Source organism: Planococcus citri, chromosome 4 (genome assembly GCF_950023065.1).
Source record: "Planococcus citri chromosome 4, ihPlaCitr1.1, whole genome shotgun sequence".
Lineage (NCBI taxonomy): Eukaryota > Metazoa > Arthropoda > Insecta > Hemiptera > Pseudococcidae > Planococcus > Planococcus citri.
The window spans coordinates 54,450,829-54,474,278 of NC_088680.1; the positions used below are offsets into that span (position 1 = coordinate 54,450,829).

Sequence of the window (23,450 nt, forward strand, 5' to 3'; positions counted from 1 at the left end):
AATTGTCGTAAAAATTATTTAGATAGGTAGGCTGTATACCTACGTATTTTCAAGCCTTTGACAGGTATATTGGTCTGCTCTGGCCAGTATTCACTCCAGTAACAATGTTTCTTCTACATGCTAGAGCACATTTTAGGTACCTACCTATTTAAGTATGCGCAATTTTCTTACGAATAATGAAAAAATTTGATGGTACCTAGTTCAAAAAATGTAAAAAAATTGAATTCGACGTTTTGGCGGAAAAGGGTAAATTAAATTTGCAACCTTTTGATATACCTCGAACCTAATATCCGTTAATATCCATAGCTCATTGTGTGTTCTAGATATACACGAGATAGAACGATAGAAGGCAAATAAAGATATCACAACGAAAAAGAAAAGAAAAATTTGAGAAAAAACTCCTTTGTACAAAGAGTATACGCGAGTTTACGTTCAAAAAAAAAAACGGAAACCTCGATTGTTACGATGACATGAAAAATGATTGCTGTGTAGTTTTTGAACTTTACGCTGCTGGTTTTACTCGTACATATAACTAGCGAAGTTGATTTCCAACAGAGTTTTTTTTTTCGTTCGAATGAATTTTTTGCAAGAAAATCACATTCTTTTCTCTTACTTTTTTTTGTTTAACTTCGATATTGGTAGATATATGTACTGTACGAGTTGGTATGAGGTATCTCCTAAAACATGTGTACTTGAAAATTACGAAAATCAAACCAGAGTTTGACCTTTTGAGCCACAAAGCACGGACGTCGTATCGTAATCAGAACGTAAATGGATTAATTAACACAAATGCCATTAATCAACAAAGGCCAACTTAATCACGAGTGCATCGTAAGGATATCTAATGACGACTCTGTATCTAATCTTATCAACGAACGAGGCTGCGGTGCGATTGAATGTGATTAAAATTCGCCGAATGTAACGAATTCGAATAAAATTTCAATAGAAGATTCATAATGGTTCTCATCGTTTAAAAACCATGTTTGACATGTATTCGCGATTTATGCATTTGTGATTCGTAATAAATGTAGTATTAGTATTTCTATCTGTAACTCAGGAAAAGGATGTTAAATGGTCGTTGGTTATTTTTGTAATAAAAGTTGCCGATCTGTGTAATAAATCGAATAGCTCGTTTCGCTTGTAAATTATATCAATGATACGGAAATTTAGACCTTTTATCGTACAACCGTATACGTTCATTCGTCCACAGGGTAATGAATAGACTGAGGGTTAAATCGTCATCGTATTGGTTCTCGTATTAATGATTTAAAACTTGGAAGCGTTTAACGAGAAGAAATTTTATCACTGGGTAATTAATTATTCTTTTTACGATTGATATTTTTAAGTTGAGCTTTGGTTTTTCGTTGGTAGGTACCTAATAAAATATCGATTGAATGGTTTCGATGACACGGTGTAAAATTTTAGAGGAGGGATTGTGCATTTTTTATTGCGAAGAGCTGAGTTTTAAAAAAATGAACGGAATTTGTCTTCTTTTAATCTTATGTTGTCTTTCCATCGTTATCGAATCCCCTGGCTTGTCTCCTCCTACTGTTTCTGAACATAAATTGACATCAAACATGAATTTTTCAACGTTCAAATACCTCAATTGTTCCAATATCGATCATTTTATTTTCAAAAAAACCTCTATTTTTATCAAAGTAATAATCAACGTCCCCCCCCCCAACCAATTTCGAATCAGGTGTAATTGTAGGCTACCTACCCAAAGAGAGTTAGTTTTTAATTAAAAATCTTTCTGCAAAGTTTCTTATGAATAGTTAGGTAAGTAACGAATAAAGAGAACATTTTTTTTCAAACTTGATTTCAATATTAATTACAGCCTGACACCCCCATCTCGAAAGATGCCCCTATACCTACGCAGATAGGCTAAAAATAATTTCGCCATGTGGCTGCGCTGTGAAATTCGTTTCGCGAACTCGGCACTCTTTACTCGGTATCTCGCGATAATGACTTCGGGTACCGTACGTATAACTTGGAATTTGGCTAGTTTTCAGCGATTTCGGTCTTTCATTTGCGATAAGTGTATTCATTATGCAGAATTTTCAACGATGAAAAAACAATGAAATGACGCATTTTTGGCAAAAGTTTTTGATCTGAATGGAAGGAAAATGGAAATTTATACGTTTCGTTTAAAATATCAACGTAGGTACCTATAGAGCTGTTGATTAGGGTGTTGAGTAGCTGAAAAACGCGTATAGCTTCCGAGATTATATTTTTCTACAGCTGCTAGCTTTTTGCGTCGAAAATGGAACGATGAACGTGTTTCAATGCATGAAGGTGTGATTCCAAAACTTTATAAGCTGAAAAATTTTATATAGAGGTGAAAAAGGTTGGTAGGATGAGGATATATAGGTAGCCTTTAAAATTTTGTTTGGTAGTAAGTATATTTCTAGATTTAGTCCGGCATATGACAATAGGAGTAATTGCACCCCCCCCCCCCGCCGATCCTCCGGGACAACATTTTTCTTAAAGGGGACATCCTAAGGAACATTTTAATGCAAAGTTGCCAAAAAGAAAGTTGGCCTTACTTACAAAATGGCGGCCATTTTGATTGACAGGTCAGCCCAAAATCGCAGATTTTGCGTTTTAACATAGGACTTGCACAAACTTTTTCAAACTTTACAAAAGTAGATCGAAAGATCATGCAAAAATTTATCACCTGTCAAAATTTCAAGTGCTAAAGTGCGTTTTTCGATTTTTGGTGAATTTTTGAAAATCGAATTTAGGCCAAAAATGAGGGAAAAAATCAAAATTTTACCAAATTGTCCAAGAAAGCTGAAATTTGGGATATACCCTATTTTCGACATGCCAAATCGATTGGAAACGGTTTCAACCCGTTTTGAGCAGTTCTGGAGCCTCCAGCAGATTTTTGAAACTCGAAATTCCCACAAAATCCCATCAAATTGGAGTTGTAAAGCTAAAATTCATTCTAAAAACTAATTTCAATACTCTACGAAGTACTGCAGGTGAATTTCAAGTCGTTTTGGAGGCTCCAGCGACTTTTTGAAAATTCCTGAAACCTCCATCAGATTTTTGAATCTTTTAAATTTTTACAAAATTTCATCAAATGGAGATGGAAAGCTGAAATTTACTCTACACTCCAATTTTAACACCCTCGGAAGACGACTTTAGGTGGGTTCAAGTAATTTTAGGGCCACCAGCGACTTTTTTTGAAAATTACTGGAGCCTCTAGCAGATTTTTGGAACTTTAAATTTTCACAAAATTTCATCAAATGGAGATGGAAAGCTGAAATTTATTCCACACTTCAATTTTAACACCCTCTGAAGACGATTTCAGGTGGGTTCAAGTCATTATAGGGCCTCCAGCGACTTTTTTGAAAATTACTGGAGCCTCCAGTAGATTTTTGAAACTTGAAATTTCCCCAACATTAATTTATCAAATGGAGTTTGCAAGCTGAAATTTACTTCGCAGACTACATGGTGGTTTCAAATGGTTTTGAAGCTTCCAGCTACTTTTAGGAAATTTCAATTTTCCAAAAAAACGTCATACAACCTTTCAAAAAGTTGCTGGAGGCTCCAAAAAGACTTGAAATTCACCAGCAGTCAACTTCGTAGCGTATTGAAATTAGTGTGCAGAATGAATTTCGACTCTCCATCTTGGTTTGATAACATTTTGGGGAAATTTCAAGTTTCAAAAATCTACTGGAGGCTCCAGTAATTTTCAAAAAAGTCGTTGAAGGCTCTAAAATGACTTGAAATCCACCAGAAGTCGTTTTCAGAGGGTGTTAAAATTGGAGTGTAGAGTAAATGTCAGCTTTCCATCTCTATTTGATAAAATTTTGTGAAAATTTAAAGTTTCAAAAAACTACTGGAGGCTTCAAGAATTTTCAAAAAGTCGCTGGAGGCTCCAAAACAACTTGAAATTCACCTGCAGTACTTCGTAGCGTATTGAAACTAGTTTTTAGAATGAATTTTAGCTTTACAACTCCAATTTGATGGAATTTTGTGTGAATTTCGAGTTTCAAAAATCTGCTGGAGGCTCCAGAACTGCTCAAAACGGGTTGAAACCGTTTCCAATCGATTTGGCATGTCGAAAATAGGGTATATCCCAAATTTCAGCTTTCTTGGACAATTTGGTAAAATTTTGATTTTTTCCCTCATTTTTGGCCTAAATTCGATTTTCAAAAATTCACCAAAAATCGAAAAACGCACTTTAGCACTTGAAATTTTGACAGGTGATAAATTTTTGCATGATCTTTCGATCTACTTTTGTAAAGTTTGAAAAAGTTTGTGCAAGTCCTATGTTAAAACGCAAAATCTGCGATTTCGGCTGACCTGTCAATCAAAATGGCCGCCATTTTGTAAGTAAGGCCAACTTTCTTTTTGGCAACTTTGCATTAAAATGTTCCTTAGGATGTCCCCTTTAAGAAAAATGTTGTCCCGGAGGATCGGCGGGGGGGGGGGGGGTGCAATTACTCCCATTGGCATATGCCGGACTAATTCTCTTTTGAATTGATTCTTCATAATATCGAATTAAAAGAGGTTCATGTTTAAAAATATTTACCAAAGTTCATAAAAATTTTTTAAAAAACGAAAAAATTTTATTTTTAAATAGAAAAAACACTGCAAATTTTGGTTAATATCAAGCTCCACATTTTCCTCGCAATCCAATAGGTATACCCACAACACGAGAATTTTGCATGCCAACTTACGAGCAAACCAACAAAAAAACCTAATCACTATGTACACGGTATACGACCTCCGCCTGCAAATGCTACTGCATTGTACCATGCCATTATTATAAAATAAAACAAGCTTCGCATATCATCGCCAACACGTTATCTGCAGCAGCTAAAAAAGCAAGAGGATATCACGGAATCGTATATTATCCGCTAGAATCATTATTCGTAATTAATGACACGCCCTTTTAAAACGTTTACCGATAATTCAAAACTAAAGCAATGACTGTAATTTCCATCATCGGCCCATATGATTTACAATAGGACACAAGGCAACGTGAAAAGGAAACCAGCGAGAGATCCTGCGTTTTATAGTCCGTCCTGTCGCGTATGTCTATGATCACGCAGCTTTTGAATAATTATATCGTGTAATTTATGTATGGTGAAAATTCTGCTCGTCATGAATACTTACGCCTCTCAAATGGAATACGAAATTAAATTCCGAACATTTTTAATAACGATGATTTTTTTCTTGTTCGACGATATTATAAAATGAATTTTTCATCTCATCGTGAAAGTCATGTTGTGCTCGAGTACTTATTGTGAAAATGTAAACGTTAGATTTGTCATAAATAGTACGTAAGACGGGGAATTCTGGGGAAATTTTTAATAACCCGGTGTAACTATTATTATTGTTATGAAGTCAGATGGTCAGATTCAGATATACATACGAAGAGAAGCTAATACATGTACAAATATATTACACGTAGTATTACACATCTCGGTTCAAATATTTGCGAAACGATGAGCTCCTCGTATAAATATATAATATTACCCTTCGAGGAGTATATAAAATTGAAAAGTTCAACGTTTCATATTTGAAATGAAATATCGTTTTCGCAGGATTTATTACAAAATATACCGTATCCATATGTGGGGAAAAAATTCACTTCGTAGGCGTAAAATTATTGTGCAGAATATCTCTAAAACCAGAGTTTTTGAGGAAAAAAAATTGAAAACCTCGAATGTAATATTTGCCTTTTCTTTTTCTTGCTGCCGAATTATAGGGAGGTATTGTTATATCTACGAGGTTACGAGAAGTAACCCTCGATAGTATTTATCGAAAATAGACTAGGATCAGGGTTAATGCAAAAGCAACAGATACACCGCCATATCTTATAGCAGGTACGAGAGTAGGTATAGCTGTAACCGATGAATTTACTACTCTTACACGTAAAGGAAATAATCCCGAAATCCGATTGCGAGGGTTATCTATTGGGGATATTTTTTTACAGGTTGGTAGTATATTTTCAAAATACCTGCCGTTTTCATTATCAACCTGAAAGTGAGATTTGAAATTTAATCTTGATCCTTTATTATATAACTTTCAGTTTTAATGTAGATAAGTATGTACCTATTCCTTAGTGGACGATCCCGATGTAAATAGATATCATTTGATTTTCGTGGGAAATTTTTGAGACAGTTTTTTAATGACAGCGTGACACTTGGGTGTTACATTACAATAAAGTTATTAGTGAAAGGATTAAAAAATGTGTATTTTGACGTATTAGATTTCCCTTAAGACAGGTGATGGCGCCGATAATCGGTGCTTTTTTCGGATTACCTATAGGTACGTAATAGGTATCACATGACTAAAAAATTCCAAGAGTACAGAACACAATCATGACGAGGTGACTTGGGATTGGATTACATATTAGACTATAGACACTGGACCCGTGTATAAGACAACCAACTCGCGGCCATCTTGGCAAAATAACCTGAGTAACGCCAAGATCACCCAGCGGGATAAATTGGCGTTACTCAAATTTTCCTTACCGTTTCCGTTCCCCTCGGCCTGCAGTTGGTTGTCTTATTCCGCAGGTCCAGTGTCTATATATTAGACTTTTAGAGATTTTCTGATAAATTACAGGAACTTTTTGGAAAATTACAGCAATTTCAGGTGATTTTGGCAAATTATAAATTTTTTTCACCTAAATTACAGATAATATTTAGCTGAATCAGAGTAATATATCTTTTGATAAATCACAGGAAATTTCTTTGGTAAATTACGGGTATTGTTTTTGGTAAATTACTTGTAGTTGGTGGATTCAAACTAGCTAGGTACCTCGTTCATGAAGGTCTGCGGCTCTAGCTCTACGTAATTGGCAAGTAGGGGTGAGTAGTAAGTACCCTATTGACAAAAATTATGTGATAGCATGCTAAAACGCATGCTTCTATGCATAGCACAAGCATGCGTGAATTTTGCCTTTTTTCAAAAAAAGCATGCGATTCAGCCTGCGAATATCGTGCGTAAAAGTAATGTTAAAGCATGTAAAATCAAATAAAAATTGAAAAAATTTTTACCCTGGATGGGAATTGAACCCAAGACCCTCAGTTTCTATTTATCCGCGTTCCCTAATCAACTCGGCCACTTTGCTGCTTGCAAAGAACGGAGTTATTTCCCCATAAATGTTTGCACTTTTTGGACTTGGGAGAAAAATTTAAAAATTTAATTTGGACTGTGCATGACAAGAGTCGCCACGTAGTGCAAATCATGAGAACTACAACAAGCAGTATAGATGCTGAAAATTTAACATTGTCTTTTATGGAAGGAGCTCAGTTTTCATATGTTTTTCTCATCGACCTTGCAGCTTATTCAGTTCGCTTTATGTTCACTTCTTAATAGACCAACTGTGCAATGGTAATGAAATGGCACCAACATCTCACCACTACTAACACAAAGGTTTACACGAAGTGTAATGTACTGGGTTTGGGAATGGAAATAGTCATGCGCGGGTTACCCTAGGTTACCCGCTCGGAGAGAGGGGAAGATAACAACGACAAACCAGATGACGCGTCTCCTCTCGCCTCTTCTTCTCAAGTGACACATGCACACTGCCATTCCCAAACCAAGTACCTTACACTTCTGTAAAACTTTGTGTTAGTAGTAGTGAGATGTTGGTGCCATTTCGTTACGTTAGAATCCATATACACAGTTGGTCTATTAGAGGAGGCAACAAGATTATTTACAAGGTCGATGGTTTTTCTATAAAATCTTCAAAAGTGTTGATTTTTGGATAAAAATCATCTGAATTTTTGTTTTTCTTGTGAAATTACCTTTTAAATGACGTACCGTAAAACGGGGTGAATCGGATCCGCGGGGTGAATCGGATCAGTCATGGCGAAAATAATTCGAAACGACATGACGCGCTCCCTAATCGGTAAAAATGCAAACTAAAACCGCCATTCGATTGTGTGAACATAGCGCTTCCCAAATAGTGCAGTTTAAAGTTTCTAAAGGTGGCTGCGCTGACTGTAGTGCCAAACAAATGCAACATGTTTTGGCAAGCGATTTTTTGACTGTTGGAAAACTTTGTTTCCACAGAGGTACTGAATAATCGGACGAATGTGAAAATTTCAACACTTTTAACTGCAGCATTTCTACGAATGTTAGTTCAATCATTTTTCATTTATAATGACTAGAAGACTACCTACGATTTTTTTTCTGATTTCATACGTGGTTTAAATGAAAAATGGGGTGAATCGGATCACGTCATTTCTGCTTGCTCAAACATTGTATTTGCTTTTTTTTCTTCGGGAATCATGAGGAGAAGTTACAAGAAGGACCCCAGAGCAAACAGTTTTGCAAAACAATGTAAAAACAAATTTTTAGAGGCGTTTAAGTTGATATATAAAGGATACAGCACTCAAGAGGCACCTCAAAAAAGAAGAATTTCATTTTTTTTTAATTTACGAAGTATTGTTCCGTTTTTTTTCAAATAAACGCTCATAGTTATTCTGCTGTTTTAAAAAAAATTATTTTGTGATTTTTTACAACCTAGAATAAGTAGAACTGGGGGGAAAAATCGATTTTTAGTGGATGATCCGATTCACCCCGTTATAGAGTTAAATAGGATCACCCCTAAAATAAAATATTGTGGGGCCCCCTTGAAGGGGGCGCAAAAACTGATAACAGATTTGGATTCTATGGACAAAACTATACAATAAAGCACTTGAACGAAATTTCTATCATTTTTTGTCTTGGAGAAATTCTTATAAATATGTCAAAAGTGACCCTATTCACCCCGTTTTACGGTATTGTAATTGTAATTTAATGGGCTCTGAATGTTTCTTTGATCATAAATGTGATGAAAAAATGGTGATAAACGTCTAATAATATCACGAATCATGAGTGATAATTAACGATTACGCATCACAAAACAAACAAAGCAAAGAAGTAAGTACATATTCTGGTAGTAAATTTCACGAGGAATACAAAACTTCTACTCAAATTGGCTGAAAAACTAATATTCTTCAGCATTTTATTAAAAATCGAACAGAAATGGTAATGTTCTATAAGAAGCAATGTTAAAATTCAAGCGGTATACTTGCTGCTTCTTATGTATCAGTGGCAGCACACTAGCGCGCCACACCTTTGCACAGCCCGAATAATTTCACAACACACAAACATTTATGCGGAAATAACTCCACTCTTCGCAAGCGGCGAAGTGGCTGAGTGGGTTAGGTAACACGGAAAAATAGAAATTGCGGGTCCCAGGTTCTATTCCCACCCAGGGAGCAGGGTAGAAGATTTTTTTCAATTTTTCTTTTATTTTACATGCTTTAACATTACTTTTACGCATGCTATTTGCAGGCTGTTTATTTTTGAAAAAAGTCCAAATTCACGCATTACTCATCAATACACCTGTTTTTATGCATAATTTTGTCAATAGGGTAGAGAGAAGTCAACATGTACTAATTTCCCACAATTTGCAACAATTTTCCATGTCCACATCCACTCAGTGATTCTATCAACTGCTGCTTGTTCTGAAATAGGTAATGGCCCTTTCCTAATCTTCATTTACTTACTGCAAGTAATTATAGCATTGTCATCTGCGAAAAGTTCAGCTACTATTCCATCTGTCACCAGCTGTGAAATTATCAAGCTCTTCAAAGTCAGACTTCTGATCTAAACATTCATTTAATGTTACCTGATGTCAAAATGTCAGAAATTGGGTCATTTTTCTACAAGTTTTTGAAAGGCTGACATGATGTCAGGGATTCTTTGGAATTTGTTCCAAGTTCTTGAAAGTCAGACAAAATACTGTAAAATTGTAAAAATAATTATGTGGATATTTTTTAGTGATGAATTTTTTCCCCAAGTTTTCAAGTCTGACATAATGCTTGTCTGATGAAGATTGACCAAATCCAAGGATTAAAATTTAGAAGAAAAAATGAAAAAATATTCGGTAGGGACTTGACTGAGGATGTTGGAACTAGAAACTAGAATGTTCACAATTTTAAAGAGTTTGTTTGATGCTTCGATTTTTCATATTTTGTAAAATTGAGGGGCTCATTGGCACCACTTATTCTTCACCGAGGGGGCTGAAAATTTCATAGTGTGTTTTTGTCACCTTATCAGGTAACAACTTTAGAGGGTAAGGGGGTGGGAGAGGGGGGAATTGCCACCATACTCGTATATAAATAAGGTACACCCTACTATGTACCTGCATTTCATTTTTATATTCTTGATGAATTTTCGAAAACGCAAATTTACCTAATCCATTTCTCACGATTAAAAAATCAAAAGGAGAAGATGAAGGTATAGGTAGAGGTATTATTTAATTTGATAAGTATTGCCCTATAATTGATATTCACGCAAATCTTCGTGATTATGAATTAGGTATCCATGTATCCTTATATTTTACACACACATACCGAAGAGAATATCACGAACCCTCGTTCACTTTAAAACGTTTCCCATAAAAAAAAAAAAAATAGAAACACCAGCAAAATTTTTTAACGCCGCGTATTTTTTATTTTTCGTCAAAAATTAAACAGCTTTCTACACGGTCGTTTTTACAGCTCCAATAAAACATATCTTTGTAATAACGCTCGGTTTTTACGCAGCTTTTATCACGATAGCGTAAAGCAAACTACGTCGAGCATCGCCAAATCCCTTTACCTTTACAAATTCACCTCGGAAAAAAGCACCTTTTGAGCCGGTGACAGATTTTAAGCCACAATTTCATCTTGGCGCCGTGTACTTCTAATACACCGGAAAAATGGGAAAACTTTTTTTAATCATCTAAATCCTTTGATTTTTCATGCAAACACATGCAAGGTTATTAAATGCATCTCACCGAGAAGCCATAGAATGTAAATTACGTATTACTAAGCCCTGACCTCGTTCATGCAAAAAAAATGCATACTACCATACCTTCGGCTTTTCAGTAATTACATCTAATGCGCGGAATAATTAAGAGCACATTCGTGTACGCTCTTTGACAACATGTCCTTTAAAATATCCCCAAGCATGAGCCAATGAAAAATGTTTTTGTTACTCCAAAACACGTCATTGTCTTATAATTTAATCTCGAAAAGAAATTATTCCGAGTGTTGCTCGTCTTTTAATATGGCCAATCTAATCCGCCAGAATTTTATATTTTGCTATAGAAATGGATTCGATTTATGAAAAAATAATATCGTTATGGTGACAGCTGTCCATCTCTGTCTGAACTACTAGTAGTGATAGCAGCGTAACTTTAGCTTATGAATTTTCTGTACGAAAACGAAAAGAATTTATTAGAATGGTATTTCACCCATTTGTTTTTCGTTGAAATGACGAACAGCAATGCTAAAAGTTTTTTCACCGTGAATTAATTCGCAAAAGTTTACAAAAACTTGCCAAGTTGACCTCAAGCTGCTGGGGAAAGCTTTGCTATAAATAATACTTACGAAAAATAATTTGCAACGGGGATTCAAAAATATGGAAATTTTCACATGATGATAACTTACGCCTATACTGTGTAAATTGGAGTGGAAATTTTTAATTTTTTTATGGATCTGGAAATTTTTAGATTTAGTCAATTTAAACTGGCAAGGGAATACCTCGAACCTCGGTAGAAATCAAGTGGATGTGAAGATAGATGGGTCGAAGAAGCACCCTCTTTCCCTGCTCATTTTATGTGGAACGTTCGAGATTCGTCTGGTGTTTTTTTTTTTTAGCCTTTTGGATATCTAGAAATCGTTACTGGTATCGAAAAAACATGCGTGGATACCATTTTGGGTTACCTAGGTCTACTCACCCCCTACGTACATGGCAGGTACTGTATTTGAAAATCAACGATTTCGATTTCCATGCAAACTTAATCATTATTCGAGTTGGCCATTGAAACGGTTGGAAATAAAAATCGAGCCTTTTTAACCTATCGTGTTGTGTTATCGAAAGTCATGCCATTTCTATGGTGAAAATAGTACCTATACGTATTAGGTATTCGACGAATAGTCGGCGAATTCATTTTCATTCGAATAGAAAACAGATTGTTGAAGAAAGTTTATACGATTTTCGTTTATAAAACCAGAGTGGTAACTACACGTAGCTGCTTTGGGAATTTTTCTTTTATTTCGTTATACGTATTTGTAGCTTATTTGAATACCTCTCGTCGAGTTCAGTATTATCATTTCTTATGGGTTCCGCGTAACTGGATCTCTGAGGTGAATGAGAAAATCTGGCATCAACGTAGGTACGTACCTATAGGTATCATCGCACACGTGGAAACGAAAGAACGTAACTAGAACTACGTACCAACTAAACCACGAATACGATTCAAATTTTTTGGAAACTTTTCAATTTTGATTCTCCTATTATGATTTTAGTAATTTAGGCGAGTATTTGGTGCTGTGTGGTTAATTAACTCGCTCAGTCGAAAAATTGGCGTGAATTTTTTCCTTTTTTTTATCGAACGTAGAATTATTATGAGAAAACCTAACGAGTATAACTAGAGACTCGTGTACCTACTAAATGAATTGTCACCCTTTGTATTTATCGTGGCTTTTGCAATATTCGACGATCAATCAATGTCAAGACAAGTTTTGCATTTTATGTTTACGCCGACTTGGGTGTTATAACACGTATTAACTTTCGACGTTTTAATAAGAAACAATAAACATCGACGAACGAAAAAGCTGCGTAGAGCGATTTTGTGAAATGAGTATTTAAAAAGGTCGTAATATACGATCGTGTTCATGGTCTTGCGGAATATTTTTTCTATAATTTTATTACCCTATCAACAACATGGTCAACTCGACGTTGGAATATTTCCGCGATAAATTCCTCGATCTCGATTAGTTAAAAATTTATGTTTACCATATGCATAGTGTACATGTATAATATAATATAGATATACACGTACAATTTGGACGAACGCGACGCAAACGAACCATTTTTATTGTTTACGACTCGAATATAAGCGTGTTGTAAAAATCAGACGTGCGGATAAAGGAGGAAAAAAATTGACAAATTTTCATTACCTTTTAGAACTTAATTCGCTATCAAAAATGATCGTAAATGTGGTGCAAAAATGTTTACTTTATTGGGACGTTATAGCACGCGTATGCGATCAAATGGCCTAGTTATGCTTTAAGCGTATGATCACTTTTTTTTATGTTCGATACAGCTTACAGGGTGTCGTTTGGATTTTTTCGGCTGATGGGTATTTCTTTCTTTATTGGATATGACTTATGAGGCTATTTGAAAAATGAATTCGATTAATATTAAAATACAAATTCCGGCTCGCCTTCTTGCTTGAGTGCAGGGTTCTTTTGAAATTTTTAATAATTTATTTTGTGAAAATGCAGTTGTTGAAAGGTTATACCTCCCACCCATGTGGAAGCCAAATGGCGGAAGGTGGTCCAAATTTTCACCTTAAACTAAGGACACTACACATTAAAGTATATTGCGGTGGTATTTCAATTTTTCCAAACTTTTAGTGAAGAGGGTCCAGAAATTTTGAAAGTTTGTATTTTGGGCGAGCATTTTGGGTCTCATGAAACCAAATTGATTCAAATTTTGGATTTAAAGTTGGAATACAATTCAGAATTTTTTTTCAAAACATTTTTATGTGTACTTATGTATACTTATTAGGACTTTTTTTTTGAAATTTGGGATCTTTAAAATAAAGGTTGACTCCTCGCCATATTTTAATCGTAAAAACTCATTAAGAAATTAATTTCAACCGAAAAGATCAGCTTTCTAGCTTTAGTGGGTATCGAATGAAAATAACTTTGTCTCTTCTTTTAGATTTGAAGTTGACAGCTTGAAACACGGTTTCAAAACAGACTTTGAATTTTCAACGTTGATTCTAAAATTTCTTCCCCAAATTTAGTGAACTTTTTCACCTAACAATTTTTCGGACCCCTGATCTGATCTCATGACTGACAATGGAGAATTAACAATGTGTAATTGTGTACGTAGCTTTGATCACCACAAAATAAATTTACCCTAAATTAAAAATAAAATCCTTAATTTCCCCCCACCCTCAAAAATTCATAATAGGTATCGCGAAAATTATTTTAATTACAATGAAATAAAAATTATAAATCACCACTAAAAATTTGATTTCAGATGCCCCTGAAAAATTTACTCTGAAACTCCTTGAAAAAATAAAAAATGAATTTGGAATCACTCGTCTCAAAAATTAATTTCAAAGTACATATCACTAGAACTTCATTCGGAGTTTCCACAAAAAAATGAATTTGAAATCGCCATCAAAAGGTTTATTTTGAAATCACAAAATGGCGTTTAAAAAAGGAAATTTTTAAAACCACTGTTGGAAAATCTATCCTGAAAAATATCACCAAAAAGGTCCAATGAAATTATCTAAGAAAAAATGCGTTCAAAATCACGTATTCCAAAATAAGTCACCTCTGAAAATTCATTCTAAAATCATCAGGAAAAAAAGTCAACGTAATTGTCATAAAAAAACTTATTTGACTACCCCCCCCCCCCCCACCAAAATGAAAACTAAAATAAAAATCCATTTGAAATTAACATGAAAACATCGAAAACATTCGTTCATCACAAAAAACAAAAAATCGTTTGGAATCACAGTATAAAAATCACAGTCTAAAACTTTATTCCAATTCAACATAGAGAAAATCATTAAAAATTGCGACGAAAAAAATCAAGTGAAATAATCGCGACAAATTCACTTGAAATAATTGCAAAAAAAATCATGAAGTTTTTTGAATATGCTACCCAACACGAATTGAAATCAAACGTGTTAATAAAATTGCCTAACCAGTTTGCCGTAAATATGAATCAAAGATAGAGCAGGCTTATTCCAAATCAACTCACCTTCACTTAAAACGAAAGCCGAATTCTGCGATTTTACTCATCATCAGATTTTTTTACGAACTCTCCTTTTTGGTACTGTAAAATCACCATAATCATAAGTATGTACCATTCTCATTTGCTGTTGCTCATAAAACTACCTATAGGTACCTACAAGTTTGAATGCTCATATCTCATGATTGGTTAAACTTGGAGCAAATCTGTTTGTTGAATTTAAAAGGAAATCGGTGCTTAATATTGTAATGTTCGAGTTTGAACTTTCTTAGGAAATGGTTTAACTTTTCAAGATTAGTAAAAAAAAAAAAAAAAACTTGAAATCTACTATTGAAAAATTTTGAAAAATCACTGTCAAAACTTACTCGTATTTTTTCCTAATGACTTGATTTTTAAAATTACATCTCAACGTTCCCTTGACTTTTAGATGCAGCCCATCAGTACTCCCTCATCCTCTTTCAATCGTGAAAAAAGGTCCGAAAAAAGTTGAAAATATGATCACGCCATTTTTACAGAACTTTCTCGTGCCTAGTTCATTGTATTCGATATTTTTCCATTTTAATTCAAAATCTCTTTAGAACAAAGGAAAAAAAAATTAATTTCGCAAATTTCAACGAAGAAGCCGAACACTTACCTGACGATTTATCAAATATTCAATTTATCTTTTCTCAAAAAGCATCTGCTCTCTCGGAGTAAATTTTAATTAAAGTGTCAATATTACGATATTCGTTTGAAATTCCAGCCGAGTCATCTTATTTTATAGCTTAAAAAATATTTAACCTTAAGAAAACTGCGCAGATTAACCGATAAAGTATTAAATATTGAAGAAACTCGAACGAAATAATAAGGTAATGTTGGTGACATTTAAATGTCACGTGCTCGCGAAAAAAAAATCTTCGACTCGAATAAGGGTATCTAGTGCTCATTCGAGCCAACAAAATGAAAATTCTTTCGTCAGTAACAAAATTCCATCCAGTCGTTGCCATAAATTACGTAAAATTTATTTATTTACGAGTAGGTGCTTATTTTTTCCATTTTTCATCACGCATACGATCAATTTGAGATGAAAAATAAAACGAACGTGTGCGTATCCTATACTCGTAGACGTACGAAATACCAACGATTTTGTACAGACTGGTGAAAACCTTGATAATGTGGGTTTCGTCGGACCTGAGAATAATAAATTAATCTCGAGAGGCGAAATTAAACATTCAAAAGTGATAATCATTTGCGGAAATAATTTGAAATATATCCTTATAATGGAGATACGTATACGTTTGTGTGGAACGATTCGTGGGTTGAATCGCAATTAATAAAAGTGTTAAATGTCTATTCTTTCCCCATACGAATGGAGAAGAGAAAAATAATATTGTAGAGATATCCGCAATCGTGTACGAATGTTTTCAACGCGATGGTAAGATTTTTATCATTATTTGAAAAATACACAAGTAGGTACGATATCGAACTTTAATGAAACCAATTTAAAACTTTCTTCAGCTTTCTTAAATGCCCAAATTTTGAAGTATAACATTTATTCGAAACTTGCTCGACGATATTTTTCTTTAATGAAAATCACGAGATTTTTCAAAGCTTGGATTATTGACGTTCTCAAATTGGAAAACGAGATATATGCCATGGTCAGGCAATGCTTACGAATGAGGTTCAAGTTTAAACCCATCATATCAAGGTTCTTAAAGCCTTGTGTGCTTAATACGGACGTGTGTGGAAAATTTTCTTTAGTTATGAGTACTGTATTTAGATAAAATCTGAAGCAGAATAATGACGAAAAATTAATTTTTTGGGGATTTCTTGTTGGAATGTTAAAAACTAAGTGAAAAAAATTTCATTTTGTTGACTCTTATTGTTGACAACTTTTCTGAAAATTGACACTTTTTAACTTGGGAAAATTTAGCAACAAAAAGATTCATCCCCAGCCATTTTGGAACGAAAAAGAGACTTTTAATCCAGCCTTTCTGGATGTTTGGAGTAGGAAGGAGGGAGGGGGGCATGCAAAAAATTATGGACTGGCAACTTTCGAGAATTAATATGATCCCAAGAAAGACGTACCTAAAAAAAAGGTCTTGTGATGAGCAGACATGCCTTAACCGCCTGTGGTGGTTCTAATGTAATTTACTCTAGAGTGGTTATTATTAGAATAACCAGTTTGTAGGTTAGGATACAAGGTTACGTGAGAAATACCGCGATCCTGGGTCTGGACCAGGATTGCGAAGAATATTTTCTTCACTACCTTGCTAGATCTCGAGCTCTCGGTAATGTAGTCACTGTTGGTCATTTTAGCCCTCATGGCTCTTCGCACTTTATAATTCAATAATTACCCGCTTGTTCGGTTAAATTTGTGTATATTAACGATATTCGCGGTATGTTTCGAATCAAACGTCGTGTTTAATCGGTATCTTGGTATGCCTCCTATTTGTCGACCATAGGAGAGTATACTTGCTGAAAGTGTATTCAGAGATATTATTCATAATCATCGCTGGGCCTAGTATTGGTGAGCCCCCGAAGAGATGATTAACGTGAACAGTTGGGTAAGTGCTGAAACATGCTCCAAACGATCATCATTTAATTATAATTATACCATAATTAAATGATAGAAATGACTCAATGTAGTGGAGCATTTGCACCTACCTACGTTGAGCTATGAATGAATTAGATGTTAAGGAATAGATTACTCTAATTCTGCTCATGTAACCATCGTTAGACCAGGATTCGTCCTGAGGTGAAAGCTTAATATATTTACTTAACGTAAACCTATAGTACAGTCATTTTAAGTTTTTTATTCGGACTAATTCCTACAAAAGGTTTTTTTGCGGGATACTGTAGTGGAAGGGGTCCTATTCAACATACTAAAAGTCCCACCCCGTACCCCGCGTGCGTCGCGTGCTAGAGCGTGAAAAGTGTCCCGCCGCGGCGTTTTTTGCGATTTTCTCGCGAGGAGTTGATTTTACGTCGAAAATAGTTTTATTTTTGTGTTCTACGTCAAATTTCCGATCTAGTGATATATCAACTGTCCTTCTACCCCCAAGGGGGGTGGAGCTAGAACTATTCAAAGAAGGGGGGTTTCCTGAAAAATACATAAATGTTATAGGCGCCTAAGAGGGGTGAAATGGTCCCCGAAAGCGTTCGAGTTGATATTAACATGGAAGATGGGTACCATTGAGAAACTTCCGCGTGAAAAATTTCAGATCCACATCCCCTCCCCTTTTTGAGGAACCCCCCTTTTCTGAAATTTCAATACCACTTTTCTCAGCCCCATTTTAACCGATTTTGAAAATTTTTCAGTATGTTATGTATATCCCTAGTAGGTATCCCCACAAAAATTTTCAACCCCCTCCCCTCATATTTACCCCTCAAAATAGCGTTTTTCAACTTATTCTATGCTTTTCAACAATAGTAAAACTTGAGAGGGCCAAGTGCTCTGGAGAGGTCTAGATGAGTGTAGCAAAAAATCTGATGTCATATTCGTGCTCAGCGGTATCGAATCATAAGAAAACGACACCCTGTTCATTAATATTTAGTTATTTTCCCCAAAATTCCCATTTTACCCCAACCCTCCCTCAGACACATTTTTACACCATTTTGAGGGGTAAATATGAGGGGAGGGGGTTGAAAATTTTTGTGGGGATACCTACTAGGGATATACATAACATACTGAAAAATTTTCAAAATCGGTTAAAATGGGGCTGAGAAAAGTGGTATTGAAATTTCAGAAAAGGGGGGTTCCTCAAAAAGGGGAGGGGATGTGGATCTGAAATTTTTCACGCGGAAGTTTCTCAATGGTACCCATCTTCCATGTTAATATCAACTCGAACGCTTTCGGGGACCATTTCACCCCTCTTAGGCGCCTATAACATTTATGTATTTTTCAGGAAACCCCCCTTCTTTGAATAGTTCTAGCTCCACCCCCCTTGGGGGTAGAAGGACAGTTGATATATCACTAGATCGGAAATTTGACGTAGAACACAAAAATAAAACTATTTTCGACGTAAAATCAACTCCTCGCGAGAAAATCGCAAAAAACGCCGCGGCGGGACACTTTTCACGCTCTAGCACGCGACGCACGCGGGGTACGGGGTGGGACTTTTAGTATGTTGAATAGGACCCCTTCCACTACAGTATCCCGCAAAAAAACCTTTTGTAGGAATTAGTCCGAATAAATCCTCTCATTTCATCTAAAATGACTGTACTACTAGGTCTATTCACCTGTTTATGACTACTACATTAATTATCCTTTCGATAATTAAAGTTTTATTAAATAATGCACAACTTCTTAGGTTATTTTATTGGTATTTAAAACATCAATAAATGGTTTAAGAATGTTGTCTCGTAAATTATTTATAAATTACGTGATTGGTATTAGTGTGTAAGATAGAAGATGTAATACAAGTTGCATATTAATATGTAACTAGGCATAGGTACATTCTCACCCCTTAGGAAAATATTTCTATACTATACTCTCTGTCACAGATTATAACCCAGATTACCTATCCCCTTCATTACATTCCCTACTATTACAGTCTGCTTATCTCATATAGAAATTTGTATTGCAAACGCCTTCTATTATCAAAGAAGAATATTGTACAACCCACCTTTTTTACCGTTCAATTATACAAATATATTTCCTTTTTTTTACTGGTAGTAAAACGAATACCTACCTAATATAATAAGCATTTTTTTATGCTTAGATACAGGAAAATCAAATTCGAAGAATCTGTCAACACTTTCAACATTCATTTCATTTCATATTTTGCGATATCGATGGCTTGTCAAAAGCATTACTATCAGTTTTTCCTTCAGTGATCGAAACTTTCAAATTGAAGCTGTATGTTAAGCTCAGTCTAATGTGTCTTCTTTCGTCTCTATAGCTACCTACACAAATATCTGATAAATTCAAGGGCGAGTTTGGTTACAAAAAGCCAAAAATCTTTAGGATTTTGATGCTTCTCATATCACACTCTCTCCCTCCACTGTTTTTCATCCATAAGCATTTTTTTAAAATGTGGTATGAGACGAGAATAAAAAACAATGTATCCCCATAGGTAGTGATGCCCTGCGTTATAAATACAGCGAATTCATGCACCGCTGAGTTGGCCAGCGTTTGAAACCCATTCGGACAATTGAATCGTATTTAATCCCAGTTGCAATGCAATCTGACGTTATAACTTAATAAGGTTACCACAATATTTTCCTGCGAATAGGGAATACTGCCAAAATTTCAACGCACACGTGACACGAAGCTATATTCTTTTTCAGCTGTGAGGAAATATTGTTATCGAGACTTGGCTCTTGTTTACAATGGAAACGTACGAGTAATAAAGGGACGATTTTTTTCCATCGTATGAAGGAGTAAGTACCTACCTACTATGCGAGTAGGTATGTAGGTAGAGATACGTCCACATGTAGTGGAGATAAGATGAAAAACGCAGACTCTATTTTGTAGTATGGTACATTGGTACAAACAAGATTACGATTATATCGAAAGTTCAGTCTGTGTAGGTTGTTTGATAGGTACAAGTAGTTGCAGGTCAGCAGTTTTCAATGTACTGGTCAACATGGCGCGATGATAAAATGCGATAAAAAAGGACCGCAAACCGGCCATTGCGCTTTTGCGTGGTTTCGAGTGAAATTTAAAGGCTATTAATGTAACCAGAAGGATAAAAACACCACAAAATTCGAGTACTCGTTATAAAACGACCAACTATATAAGAGTAACATCGCGAAGTTAACGTTGCAAAACCAATTACTTTAACGGGTATTTAACATTATTTTGGGGCTGTATAGCATTTCGTTTATGGCATGCATGTTGATTAGGGTACCTACTTCCTTTTGCATATGAGAAAATGCAAATCTCGACGTTGTATTTATTGGTAACGTTCATTCTGGTTCAAGTTTTATGGCATGAACTAGTGCGTAGTTTGGTCGTAATACGATGTACATAAATATACATTCCACAGACATCGTAATATTATCCGCAGCTACGCGCTGAAATACTTATCAAGGTGCCATATCGAAGATGAATTAACTCGGCAAGACGTTTGGCGAAAATTTCGCCTAGAAAAAGACGTTCTTTCTGCGTGTATTAAGTATAAAAACTCAGAATGGGCATCACTATACACTATATACTACAGTGCCTACACTTTCGAGCCTCATCTCAACGTCACCTAACATACCAGTATCGTTTTGACGCTGAAATACGATATCCCAACGATATAGATAAAAAAAAAGTAATGCATTCCTTAATGGGGAGCTTCTCTCTTCTTTGACTTTATATTTCCATTAGCGATGGTTTTGCCAGTTCGTTACGTGTACGGTAGATAAGGAAACCCACTTTTCTGGTAATTTTGATTAATTTCCTTAACGCCGACGTTCGTTCGGGCAAATTGATGCGGTAATTTGAAATCGGAATGAGACTGCGAGAGTGCGAGAGACTTCGGCGTTGTTTTATTTAAGAAATTACTTTGTATAATTATATACCTATATATTATTACTGTATGAATTATTAGAGCGTTAATTTTAATTAAAAAACACGTTTTTCCGCACTTTTATTGCTCCTTGTAATCGCGAGTTGGATATTACAACCTAATGTCGAGAAAATAGATGCTCAATTTATTTTGAAATGTCTCTTTAAATAAATTTCGACGAGGGTGGTTATTTTTTCGATCTTATTCAAATAACTGCCTAGGTACGGTATTTAACAAGGCTGGATAGCTAGGTAAATGTTTAAACTTTCCAATGTCATCAAAATTTCCATTTCTTATCAATTTTTCTGCATTTAGGAGAATTTTAGTCAAATTATCTGCATTTGGCCTATTTTGTAAATACAGTAAAAGCCGCTTATCAATATAATGGTAAATGTTATCTATAAATCGCTTAATGTTATTAAAATTGAAGGGCTAATTGTGAAAACCACCTTAGTCAGTCAGAAGTGATTTTTGTACAAATCAATGAAAACGTTATTGTCCTACTTCAATAGTAATGTAAAAACTTCATAGTCAAGTATTAAAAAACATCTTCAATTATCCCAGAAGGCATTACAATACTCATTTTTCCCTTTAAAATTGATGAAATATGAAAAAAAAAAATGTTTAAAGTTGTGTGAACAAAAAAATGAATAAGGCAGTTTTCACCATTAGCCCTTCAATTGTTCAGTCCCAACCCTATTGACAAAAATTGTGCATACAACATGCTGAAATGAATGTTTTTTGCATATGACATGTATGCGTGAATTTGGATTTTTTCAAAAAATTGCATGCTATATCAGCCAGTGAATAGCATGCTTAAAAGTAAACTAAAAGTATGTAGGTATGTACAAAAAGTGCGGAAATTTTTGCAGAAAAATTGCTCATAAGTCATAACTCACAGGCAATACTATCTGCCGATTAATTGTGAATTTTAAAACATTCCAATAGATCATTTTTTCAAAAAAATGAAAAAAATTGAAAAATTTCTGCCGTGTTCAGGGATTGATCCCTGGTTACTGCGTTGTGCAGCCACTTCACTCACTCGGCCACCTCGCAGCTTATCAGACTAGAGGTTATTTTCGCATAAATGTTATCAATTTTTGGACTTGGAAAAATTTTTACTCACTAGTGGAAAAATTTTTACTCACTAGTTGCATTTTAGAAAATACTTGGTTGCTAGATTGCTTCTGTTTAGCATGCGAAAATGCACATTTTTAATGCGATAATGCACGCTTTTACACCAGTCCAAAATCACGCATTGTCACACATGCTTTTAAGCATAATGTTGTCAATAGGGTGGGACAAACACTTACAGAACATAGAACATGTAGGTACCTTAGTAAATAAAATTCCTTCAATTATTCATTAATTCATTGTTTATTCGTTGAATATCATTTATGATTATGAATAATCTACTCTGATTTATACAAAACCAGTTGAATAAGTATTACAAAAGGGATAACACAGAGTGCTGTAAAGGCGTGCATAAGCACATCACCTCTGACCTCTGGAAGGATCAACAAACAAATGAGAGAAGGTCCGTATGCGATACTCAATGAATTGAGATTTGAAATATGGACTGAAATCTTATGCACCATTGCTGCTGGACCCGAGTACATCATAAAGAAACATCCTTGGAATCCAAACTGTTGTATTACAGAAATAGATCACCTGATCGTTGAATCCTTGACAGGAACATTCATGATTCCAGTTCATATTAACGGAATACTTGACAGATTTAAGGCTCGTTTACTCAAACAGATCTTGGAATCAATCATGTTTTATGTAAATGATAGAGTAGGCTCCTGCCTACCTGTCTTCCAGAACATGGAAACCTATGCACTCATAGGGAGTCGTACGATGACTGGCATTTGGCTCGTTGCTCTTGCAACTCGTTGGTCTTGAGAGAACTCATTCACCAGATGGCGCTTTTATGTAACTAATCCGCCAGATTGTGTATTTATGTAACTAAAATGAGATGCAGCTGAATACAGAACAATTTTCTCTCACAAGAGTGACAGAAAACACTGCAATTCCTCCCATTACATTTTTAGGAAACTGAAGTAGAAAAAAAAACATGTTTACTTAAAACAAAAAAAAAAGTTTTAAACCGAGTTTAGTTTTAAACACTGTCTGTTTTTTTCTCAATTTTTGAAACACTGTTTCAAACGTTTTAAACATACA

At 35.0% G+C, this 23,450-nt stretch overlaps 1 protein-coding gene and 1 long non-coding RNA gene across 3 annotated transcripts in view; one reads left to right on the top strand and one right to left on the bottom strand.

Moving 5' to 3' along the window:
- Calx (sodium/calcium exchanger 3) overlaps window positions 1-23,450 on the top strand; it is a 130,586-nt gene that overhangs the window by 25,396 nt on the left and 81,740 nt on the right. The gene's annotated exons all lie outside the window — the stretch shown is intronic.
- The window catches only part of LOC135844002 (uncharacterized), a 60,955-nt gene that overhangs the window by 20,181 nt on the left and 17,324 nt on the right, over window positions 1-23,450 (bottom strand). The gene's annotated exons all lie outside the window — the stretch shown is intronic.